This window comes from Lepidochelys kempii, chromosome 8 (assembly GCF_965140285.1).
Source record: "Lepidochelys kempii isolate rLepKem1 chromosome 8, rLepKem1.hap1, whole genome shotgun sequence".
NCBI lineage: Eukaryota > Metazoa > Chordata > Testudines > Cheloniidae > Lepidochelys > Lepidochelys kempii.
The window spans coordinates 75,612,952-75,628,716 of NC_136387.1; positions in this window are offsets into that span (position 1 = coordinate 75,612,952).

A 15,765-nucleotide genomic window follows, 5' to 3' on the forward strand; every position below is an offset into this window, starting at 1 on the left:
TAGACAAATTGGAGGATTGGGCCAAAAGAAATCTGATGAGGTTCAATAAGGATAAGTGCAGGGTCCTGCACTTAGGACGGAAGAACCCAATGCACAGCTACAGACTAGGGACCGAATGGCTAGGCAGCAGTTCTGCGGAAAAGGACCTAGGGGTGACAGTGGACGAGAAGCTGGATATGAGTCAGCAGTGTGCCCTTGTTGCCAAGAAGGCCAATGGCATTTTGGGATGTATAAGTAGGGGCATAGCGAGCAGATCGAGGGACGTGATCGTTCCCCTCTATTCGACATTGGTGAGGCCTCATCTGGAGTACTGTGTCCCGTTTTGGGCCCCACACTTCAAGAAGGATGTGGATAAATTGGAGAGAGTCCAGCGAAGGGCAACAAAAATGATTAGGGGACTGGAACACATGAGTTATGAGGAGAGGCTGAGGGAGCTGGGATTGTTTAGCCTGCAGAAGAGAAGAATGAGGGGGGATTTGATAGCTGCTTTCAACTACCTGAAAGGGGGTTCCAAAGAGGATGGCCTAGACTGTTCTCAATGGTAGCAGATGACAGAACGAGGAGTAATGGTCTCAAGTTGCAGTGGGGGAGGTTTAGATTGGATATTAGGAAAAACTTTTTCCCTAAGAGGGTGGTGAAACACTGGAATGCGTTACCTAGGGAGGTGGTAGAATCTCCTTCCTTAGAGGTTTTTAAGGTCAGGCTTGACAAAGCCCTGGCTGGGATGATTTAACTGGGAATTGGTCCTGCTTCGAGCAGGGGGTTGGACTAGATGACCTTCTGGGGTCCCTTCCAACCCTGATATTCTATGATTCTATGATTCTACATTATTAATTCTGCATCTACAGTCTGTGATTTAAGATACTGGGTCAAATCCATCCCTGGCACAACTCCACTGAAGTTAACAGCAGACTTCAATAGAGTTATACCAGGGCTTGAGAACAGATGATGTTTTTTAATCATTAAAAAATGACCTGAAGTTTGCAGAGTTTCATAAGATTGTAGTGTTGAATCTAAAATGCAATTAAAGTCAAACAAGATCATTTGCATTTTAGTTCTCATGTTCTCTTCTGAAAAACAACTCTGTAAAAATGGCATTGTGTGTTTCCATGTTCGTGTTCCAATGGGTTCATATCAGATTATCTATGTTGGGAAGCAAAATGTTGTTTTCTAATGGGCTGCAAACTCAACCTGAGATCTGAAAGTCACATTGAGCTTTTTCCTTCTTGTGCACAATGAACACTAAGATTCTGCAGGCCACGTTCTGTGCTCAGTTATGCTAGCGCTATCTCACATGGGAGGGCAGAATGGATATGTTTTCGCTGCAATTAGATACCCGGGGCTGGCCTATGCCAGCTGATTCAGGCTTGTAGAGCTCTGGTTAAGGGGCTGTTTAATTGCTATGTAGATGTCTGGGCTGGGCTGGAGCTCAGGGTCTGAGAATCTCCCACTTTGCAGAGTAGTAGAGTTTGGACTCCAGCCTTCCTTCTAAGGGGCTGCCATTCACTATTTAGATAGCTCTATCTTATTAACTTGATCAGTGTTTTACTCTCTGTGGGAACAACTCTGTTCCCCCCCACCCCCTGGCTGCAAAATAGCCATTTCTTCTTCGAGGAGTGTTCCTGGGAGTGCTCTACTTTAGGTGTCTTGGTGCCCCTGCGCTTCTAATCAGAGATTTGTAGTAGGAGTGCCCTGGCTGACTGCGCACGCACAGCAGCCGTCTTGCGCCGCTCTGAGCGGTTACTGCGTGTGCGCAGCCAACCATCCCCCAGTTCCTTCTCTACCATCTTTGGCTTTGGTCGGAACGACAGCAGCGCCCTTCACAACTCTAGATATTCCTCTTATTTCAGCCCTTTCTCGGTTATTATCCTTCTTTTATTAATTTCTCTTTTCATTTTTCTTCTAAAAAAAACCCAATAACAACTTTTTTCTCTTTTCCCCTGCCTCAGACGGGCAATCGCCTAATGACTAAAGAGACATTAGAATGGGACTTTTCCCATTCTTTATTCAAGACAGCCTCTCAGACATACCTGGCTCTCCAGGTTTCAAATGTTGCCTGACCTGCAGACTTTCGATACCAGTCAGAGATGGCCACGTGCAGTGTGTTCGTTGTCTGGGGAAGATACATATTACCCAAAAGTGGTCCCCACTGCAAGAAACTGACATTGAAGACAAGGAAGGCTAGGGATCTCCAACTAAAACTTTTGATGATGGAGAAATCCCTCACACTTGCCTCCGATCCCAAGTCCTATTCATCGGGTACCCTGCAATTTCACATAGCCAACTATTCTGCCTTACTAGCCAAGTACACACACAACATTTTTTTGCAGATGTTAACTTTTATTGAACACCTTCCAGCAGACAAAAAAGAACAATATAAAGCCAATATAACAGAGGGTTTCTTCATCACCAGAATGGCCCTGCAGGCTTCTCTAGATTCTGCTGACATGGCAGCCTGATCAATCGCCACATCTTCTCATCATGTGGAGAGCTTCCTGGCTTCATCTCTCTGGCTTCCCCAGGAAGTTCAGGCGACTGTAGAGGACTTACCTTTCAAAGGCCAAAAATTGTTCACAGAGCATGGATGTATCCTTACATACCTTGAAGGACTCCCATGTGACATTAAAGACACTGGGAATATATGTCCCTGCAAACAAAAAGAAACAGGGCAGATTGTATAACCAACAATTCCGGACTCCCACATACACCCAGCATCAAAGACATTATGACCAATGCCACAAGCAGCACCAGACAAGACACCAACAAACGCAAGAGCAGTTGTCTATGTCTCAACCATCCACTTCCAGGCAAATGTTTTGAAGTGTTGGTCGAGGACACGAGAGCCCCACGTTCTCCAATTCCAGAGTCACTTTTAAATTCCAGCCCATTTGGGGACCTTACACCTTTCTACCCAGTCTAAAGCGCCATCACTTCAGACAAGTGGGTTCTGGAAGTTATACAGAAGGGCTATTCTGTCCCCTTTGTCTCTATTCCACCTACCCACCCCCCTTTTCCCCGTCCCTCTTCAGGGACCCATCTCATGAGTACCTGTTACAGCAGGAAATAAGCCATCTCCTGCAATTAGGAGCAGTGGCACCCATACCAGCTCAGCACAGGAGCAGGGGGTTTTACTCACATTACTTCTTCACTCAGAAGAAAATAGGCAGATGGAGACCCATTCTGGACTTGTGCAAACTAAACAAGTTCATGAGAACACAGCGCTTCATGATGGTAACCCTAGCAACCATAATTCCAGCATTGGAGAAAGGAGATTGGCTCTCAGCACTAGTCCTACAGGACACTTACTTTCCTGCCACCATCCACCTGGCATACAGGAGGTTCCTCCGATTCACTCTTGGGAACCTCCATTACCAGTACAGAGTGTGCCACTTCGGCCTATCCAAGGTCTGAAGGGTATTTTCCAAAGTTCTCGCTGTTGCAGTAGCACGTCTTTACAGGCAGGGTGTGATAAACTTTCCCTACCTAGATGACTGCCTGTTAAAAGCACCAGCATACCAGGAGGCAGTCGATGCGACTCACACCACTATAACCCTGTTTACAAACCTAGGGTTACAAATAAACCTTCAGAAATCCACCCTAACTCCAACCTAACAACTGGACTTTATAGGGCCACCTCTCACCCGTATCTCAGCATCAGCACGGGTACCGCAACAATGCTTTCTCACCTTAACAAACCTAATTACAGCAGTAAGACACAGCCCACAAACATCTGCCAGAACATTTCTACAACTTCTAGGGCACATCAGCTACGACGTTTGTAAGGCGTTTAATACCGTGCCACATGGGGAATTATTAGTTAAATTGGATAAGATGGGGATCAATAGGAAAATTGAAAGGTGGATAAGGAATTGGTTAAAGGGGAGACTACACCGGGTCATACTGAAAGGTGAACTGTCAGGCTGGAGGGAGGTTACCAGTGGAGTTCCTCAAGGATCGGTTTTGGGACCAATCTTATTTAATCTTTTTATTGCTGACCTTGGCACAAAAAGTGGGAGTGTGCTAATAAAGTTTGCGGATGATACAAAGCTGGGAGGTATTGCCAATTTAGAGAAGGACAGGGATATCCTCCAGGAGGATATGGATGGCCTTGTCAACTGGAGTAATAGTAATAGGATGAAATTTAATAGTGAGACGTGTAAGGTCATGCATTTAGGGATTAATAACAAGAATTTTAGTTATAAGCTGGGGACGCATCAATTAGAAGTAATGGAGGAGGAAAAGGACCTTGGAGTATTGGTTGATCATAGGATGACTATGAGCTGCCAATGTGATATGGTTGTGAAAAAAGCTAATTCTTGGGATACATCCAGCAAGGTATTTCCAGTAGGGATAAGGAGGTTTTAGTACCGTTATACAAGGTGCTGGTGAGACCTCACCTGGAATACTGTGTGCAGTTCTGGTCTCCAATGTTTAAGAAGGATGAATTCAAACTGGAACAGGTACAGAGAAGGGCTACTAGGATGATCCGAGGAATGGAAAACTTGTCTTATGAAAGAAGAAAAGGAGTACTTGTGGCACCTTAGAGACTAACCAATTTATTTGAGCATGAGCTTTCGTGAGCTACAGCTCACTTCATCAGATGTTTACCGTGGAAACTGCAGCAGACTTTATATACACACAGAAATCATGAAACAATACCTCCTCCCACCCCACTGTCCTGCTGGTGGGAGGAGGTATTGTTTCATGATTTCTGTGTGTATATAAAGTCTGCTGCAGTTTCCACGGTAAACATCTGATGAAGTGAGCTGTAGCTCACGAAAGCTCATGCTCAAATAAATTGGTTAGTCTCTAAGGTGCCACAAGTACTCCTTTTCTTTTTGCGAATACAGACTAACACGGCTGTTCCTCTGAAACCTGTCTTATGAAAGGAGACTCAAGGAGCTTGGCTTGTTTAGCCTAACCAAAAGAAGGTTGAGGGGAGATATGATTGCTCTCTATAAATATATCAGAGGGATAAATACTGGAGAGGGAGAGGAATTATTTAAGCTCAGTATCAGTGTGGACACAAGAACAAATGGATATAAACTGGCCACCAGGAAATTTAGACTAGAAATTAGATGAAGGTTTCTAACCATCAGAGGAGTGAAGTTTTGGAATAGCCTTCCAAGGGAAGCAGTGGGGGCAAAAGATCTATCTGGTTTTAAGATTAAACTCAATACGTTTATGGAGGAGATGGTATGATGGGATAACATGGTTTTGGTAATTAAATATTCATGGTATATAGGCCCAATGGCCTCTGATGGGATATTAGATGGGGTGGGATCCGAGTTACCCAAGAAAGAATTTTCTGTAGTATCTGGCTGATGAATCTTGCCCATATGCTCAGGGTTTAGTTGATCGCCATATTTGGGGTCAGGAAGGAATTTTCCTCCAGGGCAGATTGGAAGAGGCCCTGGAGGTTTTTCGCCTTCCTCTGTAGCATGGGGCACGGGTCACTTGCTGGAGGATTCTCTGCTCCTTGAAGTCTTTAAACTACAATTTGAGGACTCAATAGCACAGATATAGGTGTGAGGTTTTTTGCAGGAGTGGTGGGTGAAATTCTGTGGCCTGCGTTGTACAGGAGATCAGACTAGATGATCATAATGGTCCCTTCTGATCTAAATATCTATGAATCTATGAATCTATAATGAAACATGACAGGCTTCATATGAGATGTCTACAAACCTGGCTACTCACTGTCTATATTCCTCACAGACACTTGATCAACAGACATCTTACATCTTACACAGCCCAACACAGTGAAAGACTCGCTCACATGGTGGACAAAGCAAACAAATGTTTGCTCCGGGGTCCCTTTCCAACGGGAACCCCCATCAGTAACTATCACCACCGACGCCTCTCTGGTGGGATGGGGGGCACTTCAGCACTTGTCCGAAAACACCATCCAGGACCACTGGTCCCTAGCGGAGTCCAATCTCCACATAAATCTACTGGAGCTACGAGCAGTCCGAAATGCCTGCCACCACTTTCTCCCCAATATCCGCAATAAAACTGTCCAGATTCTCATGCACAACTTGGCAGGGACCTCAACCTTGTTCTCCATGCCCTCATGGGCAAACCGTTTGAGGCACTAACGACCTGCTCTTTCCTGCACTTATCCATGAAGGTTGCCTTTCTAGTAGCGATCATGTCAGCAAGAAGGGTGGGAGAGTTGGGTGCTCTAATGTCACACTCGCCTTATACCAAATTCCTCAAGGACAAAATACTCCTGTGACCACATCATACGTTCATACCCAAAGTCGTCTTCCCCTTCCATCTCAACCAACCCATTTACTTACCTGTATTCTTCCCCAACAGGGAGGTGTTCTTTCACATGCTGGACGTCTGCAGAGCACTTGCGTTCTATACGGAGAGAACAAAAAATTCAGAAAATCATCCAGACTATTCATATCCACAACAGAACGGTCAAACCATTTCCAAACAGAGACTTTCTAAATGGATCTCTAATTGTATTGAATTACGGTACCAAAAATACAATCTGCAAACTCCTTCCGGACTCCGCACACGCTCCACTACAGCTATGTCCACATCGATAGCCTTTCTCAAAGGTGTACCCATCACTGACCTTTTTAAAGCAGCTACCTAATCATCACCCCATACTTTCACTAAACGCTATGCCCTACAACAGCAGTCAGCTGCAGATGCTCACTTTGGACTCTCGGTGCTCTCCGCTGTACATAAATCAACTCCGAAGCCCCTCCCCTCCACTAAGGGGCACTGCGCTACAATCACCTAAAGTGGAGCACCCACAGGGACACTCCTCGAAGAAGAAGAGAAAATTACACACCTTGTGCAGTAATTGAGGTTCTTCGAGATGGTTGTCCCTGTGGGTGCTCCACTACCCCCCCCCCACTTCGGAGTTTCACATCAATCCTCTGGGCATAGGCAAGGAAGTGGGAAGGAGGGCGGTTGGCTGCGCACACCGAGTAACCGCTTGGAGTGGTGCAAGATCGCTGCCTCGCATGCGTGGCCAACTGGGGCACTGCTACTACAAATCTCTGATTAGAGGCGCTAAGACACCTAAAGTGGAGCACCCACAGGGACAACCATCTCGAAGAACCGCAGTTACTGCACAAGGTGAGTAACCTTCTCTTTGCTATACTGGTTTTTTTTCTTCAAGATTATACAACTATGTCAATGGGACAACTCACATGCTTGAAGTTAGGCAGGTGCTAAGAACCTTGCTGAATCAGGACCTAAGATATTTAAAAGATCTTGGATGTGACCATGCATGTTACTTGTTTCAGGGTCAATAAGAGCCCTAAGAAACTGCCTTGAATTTAAGCAAGTAGTCCCATTTCTGTTAATCATTACTACTGCAAACTGTTTTTCTTTCATTCCCTTCTCACTCAAGCCTAAATGAGAAATGTTTCCATTTTTCCCATTGTTCAGTTATGCGACTACAAACATCAAAGATGTCTGCCGCACTATGAAAGAATGAATGAATGTTAATTTTTGTGCAATGCTTTAAACACAATAAATTAAAATATCCGTTTGCGATGCAAGTCATTAACAGACTATATTTGTAGACAAAAATTCCCAGTATTTCAGCCTTACAGGACTGCCAGGAAAATTTGGCAGCCCAAGCACAACACTTACTCACCTCTCCTTTACCATGATGATTGAAAATGTCGTTGTCAAGGCTGCATCCCCACTCTGTCACTCCGAGTGCAGAAGGTGGGGGCCCGCAATGATTCTAAAAATTAATACTAGCCACTCCAGGCTTGTATTAAACTCCCAAGGTTACAGCTTTTCTCTGACCTTGGCTTGGTAAGTGCTGCCACGACCAAATGCAAAAAACCCCCTTGGACCTTCCAAGGAAGGAGCACTTGGAAATTCCTCCCTATGGGGTACCCACAAGCCCTTTCAGACCCCACAGGGAACAGCTGAGAAAGAAAACAAAGGAAATTAGCTGTTGCCACCAGCTAGTCAAACAGCATATGCACAAATCTCTTAGGACACCAAAAATCCAATCTTGTTCTTTAAAAAGGTAAATTTTATTAAAAACAAAAAGAAGGAAAATACATCTGGAATTTAGGCTTTTGCTAGATTTTAAAACAGCAATTCCAAAAATCAAGCACACAAAATAGCTTTCTTGGGGGTTCAGTTTAAAGATTACAAGCAAACAAAAGCATCTGGGGTTAGCACAGAGGAGTCCACAAGCCAAAAAGAAATAAAAGAAATACCCCTAATCACGTCTTTTTAGACATTCCCTAATTTTATTTACATATCTGAGGCTTCAGATAAGTAGGTTTGAGGTATGAATTGATAGTCTATAATCATCCCTGGCTTAAGCTGCTTATAGCATTGCTGCTCCATCCCTGCAGCCCAGAGAACAACAGACAAAAGGAAAGTTTCTTTCTCAATTTTAAAAAGTTCTACCTTTCCATTGGCTCTTGTGGTCAGGTGCCCACTCCTGTTCTTTTACCTGTGGGCTTGTTAACCCTTTTACAGGTAAAGCAAGCAGAGAACAGACCAAGAGAGATTTTACAGATAACTGGCTGGCTGGGTGTCCCTCCCTCCATGTATCACAGGGGTGTATATGTTGGAAATCTTGCCTTTGGCCAATGAGTGATTTAGAATTTTTCAAGGGTGCAATATACAATACGGTGCAATGACAAGTAGTGTGCTAATGACGGATCTGATCCTGAGACACACTGAACTCACTAGGTTCCCATTAACCTCAAGGAAGAATGAGGTAACACAAGATCTTTCAGAAAGGACTACGCACCATGCAGGATAGTCCATATAGTTTCCTGTATCTGTTTTATTTCATTAAAGTTGATCTGAAATACTTTTTAATAAACTGTTTAAGATTTGTGACTAATTCCCAGAGCACATTTCTAGATGAAAGAATTACAACTAAGTACATTTTAAAAGATGAGCTGAAAGGTTTTTTACTTGCTATGACCCAAATGTAGACCTATGTTTCCACTGTCAAGTGACCTCCTTTTGTAAAGAGCTTTGAGAGTTACTGAAGAAAAGAGCTGTGTAGTATTTTATTATGTATTTATTAATACTGAAAGCACTCAGCTGAAATCTGTTGGAAATATAGGACCTTTCAGTCAGGTTTTGGCAGATAGATATGAACTTGATCCAAGAAGGTGCTCAGGCTACCCTGACAGTTGAAACTGATCAGCACCTTGCAAGAACAGGCCCCTCAACTGGAAACAATAGTCATACAATTTTTTAAAAAAATTGATGCTTAAAAAAATCTGCTAAAGCCCAGTCTTGCAAGGTGCTCAGCATCCTGAAATCCCCTTGAAGCCCCTGGGAGTTAACTGCTCAGCACCATTCTGGAGGCACTCAGCACCTCGTAAGAGCATGAACATAATGGTTCAGGATCTTAACTAGCCTTGTATATTTATTTTAAAAAGCATTTCAGCTCACCTTTAATGTAGTTTGGGTACGATTATATATTACTCCACTGAATCAGTTCACCTGTTTCCTTCCTCTCTCCTCACCTTGAGCTTTTCAGATTTTAAAGATCCCCTTGCATACACTAGCACTTTCATGATTTGGAATATTTCCTGTAACAAACTAAACCAGAAAAGAGAATATGGCCACTCAACAGCTAGATGGGAAAGATGCCTTGTGTAACATTCATTTAAATATTATGAATGTTGAGACATAACCAAAAGCAGAGTACAATCCTTAATCTTTAGCATCAGTGCTTCTGCTTGCTCTCTCCCTCATCAACATCTAATAGTCATTGACTCCCTCCACTCGTGTGTCCATTGTTTTCAAGAAAATGCCTGTGGCAGAATGTACAAACAGCTTGGCAAGTGTCCTTAGGGGCAGTTTTTTTAAAAAAATCCTCATGATTCTCCTGAGCATTTCCCCACTACTATGCCTGTGGTATCATTAGGTGTTTAATGAGAGTGACGCTGTCTGAATTTTTTTATTATTATTGCTTGTTCTGTTTTGACAAGTCTTGGATTCATGGTAATATGTAGAGTTTGCAGACTTTTCCAGCCTATTTCTGATTTTAGAACTTGTAGAAATATTTATCACAAGAATATTGTCATAAAAACTGAAATAATAAATAACTTTAACTACAGTATATGTTAAACAGCAGCAGTTTACTGGCAACAATTTATTTATTTTTTTATTTATTGCAATAATCCCCGTAATTTCCAGGTGTCATTCTCAGTATGGATTATTTTATTCTTTTAGCTTCTGATCAACAGCTCAGTGAAATCAGCTGGAAGACACCCATTGCCTTCAATAGACTTTAAATCACTCTTGACACTTAGGCCTTCTCTACACACAAATTATAACATTGACTAAATCAGTGTAGAAATTGATGTAATTAAATCAAGTACACTCTTAAATTGGTATGAGTGTCTTGTATCAATTCAGCTTGATTTATAGTAGATTGAGCTAAAGTATTCTTGCACTGATTTTGAGTGTCCACACATTGGGTTGCACTGATTTACCCACATGGGTCTCTGTTCTGATTTAGTTAAAAACATTGTTGGAAACCCTGCACAGTACTTTTGATTTTACTGCTTCTTCTCCAGGGCCAAATCATCATCATCTACATGGGCTATTCCCAACCAGGTAACAGGAAACTCACAAGATTTCTTATGGTTTCAGAGTAGCATCCGTATTAGTCTATATCCGCAAAAAGAAAAGGGGGACTTGTGGCACCTTAGAGACTAACAAATTTATTTGAGCATAAGCTTTTGTGAGCTACAGCTCACTTCATCGGATGCATTCAGTGGAAAATACAGTGGGGAGATTTATATACACAGAGAACATGAAACAATGGGTTTTATCATACACACTGTAACGAGAGTGATCAGGTAAGGTGAGCTATTACCAGCAGGAGAGCGGGGCATTGCTGGCACATGATGGCATATATCACATTGGTAGATGTGCAGGTGAATGAGCCTCTGATAGTGTGCCCCTCTGCCATGTACATTGGCCAAACTGGACAGTCTCTACATAAAAGAATAAATGAACACAAATCAGACATCAAGAATTATAACATTCAAAAACCAGTCGGAGAACACTTCAATCTCTTTGGTCACTCGATTACAGACCTAAAAGTGGCAATTCTTCAACAAAAAAACTTCAGAAACAGACTCCAACGAGAGAGTGCTAAATTGGGATTAATTTGCAAACTGGATACAATTAATTTAGGCTTGAATAAAGACTGGGAGTGGATAGGTCATTACACAAAGTAAAACTATTTCCCCATGTTTATTTCTCCGCCCCACCCCCGGTCTCCTCTTGGTAATAGCTCACCTTACCTGATCACTCTGGTTACAGTGTGTATGGTAACACCCATTGTTTCATATTCTCTGTGTATATAAATCTCCCCACTGTATTTTCCACTGAATGCATCCGATGAAGTGAGCTGTGGCTCACGAAAGCTTATGCTCAAATAAATTTGTTAGTCTCTAACGTGTCACAAGATTTCTTATGGAGATTCATTCCCATGCTTCCACTGAAATGAGGCTTGTTCCTTGGGCCCAATGGAAGCAGCAGGCCATTCAGCCACCCAATCTGAGGATTGCTTGAGAGCTGGAAAAGCCAGGGCTATCTGCTTGGAGGCTCGGTGCGTCGGCATTGGCTCCCAGCTACCCTCAGCTCAAGGGTTCTATCACTGGCTGCTGCCCCCAGAACTTTGCTTCAGGGGAGTCCCACAGCTTGTAGATGTGTCAGCAGTAACTTACCTGCTAAAATCCCATGGAGTTAGAGACAGAGGTCTAATCATGGCATTGAAGGGTCACCATCTCTCCCAGCCCTGCCCCATCTACAACAGCAGATCCCAGTCTCACAGACCACCACGGAGAGGCTTCTGTGGGGTCAATAAAGGAGATAATTGTGCAGCAATGACAATGTGTCTTCTCAGCTGGAGCCGCAGGGCTTTTATCTCCTCTGTTCAGAGTGGAGGCGGGCATGATATAGCCTTGACTGATCAATACACACTTTATTAATAGTATTTTCTATAATTTATCACCTTGAAACTTCTGCAAAGTAATTACCCTTGTTTTGTCGGCTACTGGCACGTCTAACATAGAAGTTAATACGGATGATTTTCCTTATGTAGGCTTTCTCATGCTATAAAGTGGACTAAATCTAGTTCATTGTCTAATTTAATATTAACAATAAGTGAATGTTATATAGATTTCATATTGGTTGTAACAACACTTTTCTCCTTTGATTTTGTTCACCCATCAGACAGGTACTGATAAATCTTGAGTGAACCACACTGGCTCATCTCTTAGCCACACCCTGTCTTTGCCCAGAACTGCTCATTTTGCTGCACTGGCTGGCTCTGGAACTCTCTATGGCACAAGAGTTGCTAATGCTGTGTGCTGCTTCAACATATTTCCAGACTGGCTTTCTACCACCAAGAACCTGTAGCCTTTGTTCCAGCATCTCCTGGAACTGGATCAACTGAACCCTAAGTATGTACTGACTTTGGTGCTTGGTATGAGACCTACTCTAGATCAGAAGTTAATTATGAAAGTGAGTAAATAAACTTTATATTCAGTAAGTCATTGTTTTAAAGAAGCAACCAGAACTCCAGTAATAGAATAATTAATAGATGTTATTATGTAAAGCCTTGGTTAAGAGTTGGAAATTTATTTCTTCAGGAATTCATCATCACCAAACTGTGCTATTTTCTTCAACCCACAGTATTGTAACAATCTTGGTCAGAGGTAGTGTGGCCTGATCATGATGGACAGGGTACGGGCCTGAGTTTTGGGGGACCTGGGTTCTAGTCTCTGACACTGGATTTCTGGGTGACCTTTGGGGCAGAAGGCAGTGAAATAACTTGCCAGTTTCACCATCTATCTTTATCCCAACTTGCCTCTTTTATAAAGATATATAGATATGTACTATAAAAGACGCAAGTTGTATTTGATTGAGCTATAAATACAATAATATAACAAAATGCATGAAACAGGACATATTCAAGGTACCCCCAATCTTACATCGATTGGGTTTAATGTCTCGCTACTTAAGTGAAATATTAGACAATTAACTCATTGGCTTCCATATTGTTTCAAAAGCAGGAGCCCTTTCTGAATGTGATAAATAAAAAATAGTTGTTTTTAAAGAAGAAATACAGACGTGACTCAGAGCCCAGAGTATTTTTGAATGACAAGCCAAACACAAGTTCTTATAAAGGAATTTTAATGTGTTTTTTGGGGTGGAGTTACAGATTTTGCATCATAATAGCCTTGAGAACTGGCTGAAGTTCAAACATAGCTTTTTTTTTTTTTTGCTAGAGTTATGAAAGTGGAGCTAGCTTTGCTCTTTATCCATCTATATGAACTATCTATATTTTGTAAATAAAAATAGACTTTGAAAGATTTTCCTGTGTCCATGTCTTCTCACTTCTCTCCCACCAATTATATGGTGTACTTGTGGAAACCAGTCCCTTCCTGACTGCTCAGATGGGACAAAATTAAGAAGAAAGTAAAGTAACATAAGAGCTCTGTCAGATCTTTCAGACTTTATTTTGTCTAATGGAAGTTCAATAGACATATAGACATGCATCTCTACAGACATGCATTTCAGTATATTGACAACATTATTTTAAAGCTATTTTAAGTATGTAGATTTCAATTACCAGAAAAAAAAAAGAAAAAGAAAAAATGTCCTCTTTGAGCTTGATCAAAAGCTCATTAAAGTCAATGGGAGTCTTTACAATGATTTCAACAAGCTTTTAATCAAGCCTTTTATGCTCCCATACATGATATGCTGAAAAGTGTAGCAATGTAGCACAAAACTTGCCTTTACATCCTAAACACAAGACACACTTTCTGTGTGGGATGATAGCAACCCATTGATAACACCAAAACCCTACAATCCTCAGAAAGCATAGTTAGGCTGTTCGCCTGGGATCTGGGATGAGCCAGAGTGAAGCCAAGTATGATACCATTATAACTTACTGAAAAAAGAACTTCTCATTGTGGAATGGCATAATATGAATATAGAGGATTTCTCAGCATAGATGGGGAGGGGTCATCAACAAATGTTCGAGTGGGGAGGGGGAAAGGTGGGTTTCATCTTCAGCAGGAAAGGGCTCAGAAAAACATGCTGCATATTTATGAATGTTGTGGCCACTTGTTAGTGATGTTATTGTTGGTATCTCACTTTTTTTTTTCTTTTCTTCAGTGGGTGTTTCACCCCTGCTGCTGGTTACTGAAAAGGTTTATTCTGGATACTGATACCTGCTTCTATGGACTATTTAGACTACACGTCCCTCTGTAGTTCAGTCTTAACCCTAGGGCTCTGGGACTTGACCCCAAGCTCCTGCGACTCTCCTACCAGAACTGGTGGTGCAGACAGCATTCCTATCTTTACTTCACAGCTTTTAAATGTTAAATTATGTGGTAAAATGAGTTACCTTTTTCCTCCATGGCCCCACCATGCTTTCCAACTTTCTCTACTCCTGTGGGAATTTTCTGACGGATTGTGTTCCCTGATCAGTACCATTTACAGAACTCCTATGAGGCTTCTACGTGGTATTTCATCCATATCTTTATCAAATATCACAGACTCAACCTGCAGCCCTTTGCTGAAAATTCCTTCAGCATGAACGTGCTCAAGCATGTGTCCCTAAAATTATATATTGCTTACAATCTCTACAGAAAGGGAAACATTTCTTCTCTTGTACCTGTCTTATTTCTCCATCTCTACTGCTCTTTCTTGCTGTTGCTGCTGCTTGCTACCTTCCAAATAGATAGAACTTTAGATTGCTCTACTGATAAAGGAAATGTTTTAATTCAGCTTTGGTTACAGCATTGGAGAGACTCTTCTAGCAGGTGGGTGTAGGTATGGCCAAGCCCAGGAGTCCTGTATTTGCGTAGAAAGGAACAAACCAAATATTGTGGGCTGGAACAGAGGAAGAAAATCCTTAGGTAATACCATTTCCATTTAATGACTATGTGTTTTGATTTCTCAATCTCTTTTTGATGTTTTTGAGGATCTCTGCTCTGTCAGTGCTTTCATTCCACAAAATGAGACATTACATTCCCAATGTCTTTGAGCTCTTTCTTTTAATAGATTTTTATAATAATTTCAATACATTGAAATCATGTATACTAACGCACTATATTTTATGCTGATTATTGCACATGCATATGATATATGCTATACTCAAATATTTTTAAAATTGTGATTTTTCTTTTAGGTAACTTTTTTTTTCAAGTTTCCATTACAAAGGTGTCACTTTTCATACATTGTAGATATATACACAATACTGTATATTCTAAAAGCTTTTGTAGCTTTTCTAAGCTTTATCTGTTAAAATTCAGCTGTATTCATAATTAATTGTCTTGATCAAAAACAAACTCCTTACAATTAAGAAACAAAACAGAAGCAAGTGGCATATCAAACAGATTTTCTGTTGCTGTGATCTTACCTGAAGACAAAACAAGCACCTCAGTACTTTACTATTAATACTAATAAAATATATCTTGTTTTCATTACTTGGTATTTAGATATAATTGTAGTTTGCATGCTGCAAAGAATAAACATCAGAGTAATAGAACACATGTCCGGCTGATTTAATAACAGCTATCTCAAAATACAAGTATATGAATGAGAGGGCAGAACAGCAGGAGCTTTAGTGGGGAGAAAAGGGAAGTTTGAATTATTTCTTGCTTATGTACTACATGGAAAGTAATAAACTGGAAGTAAAGATGCCATCTAAGAGGTTCAGTTCATTTTGAAAGATGCTGGTAAAACACATGATACATCCCTTTGAAGATAAGT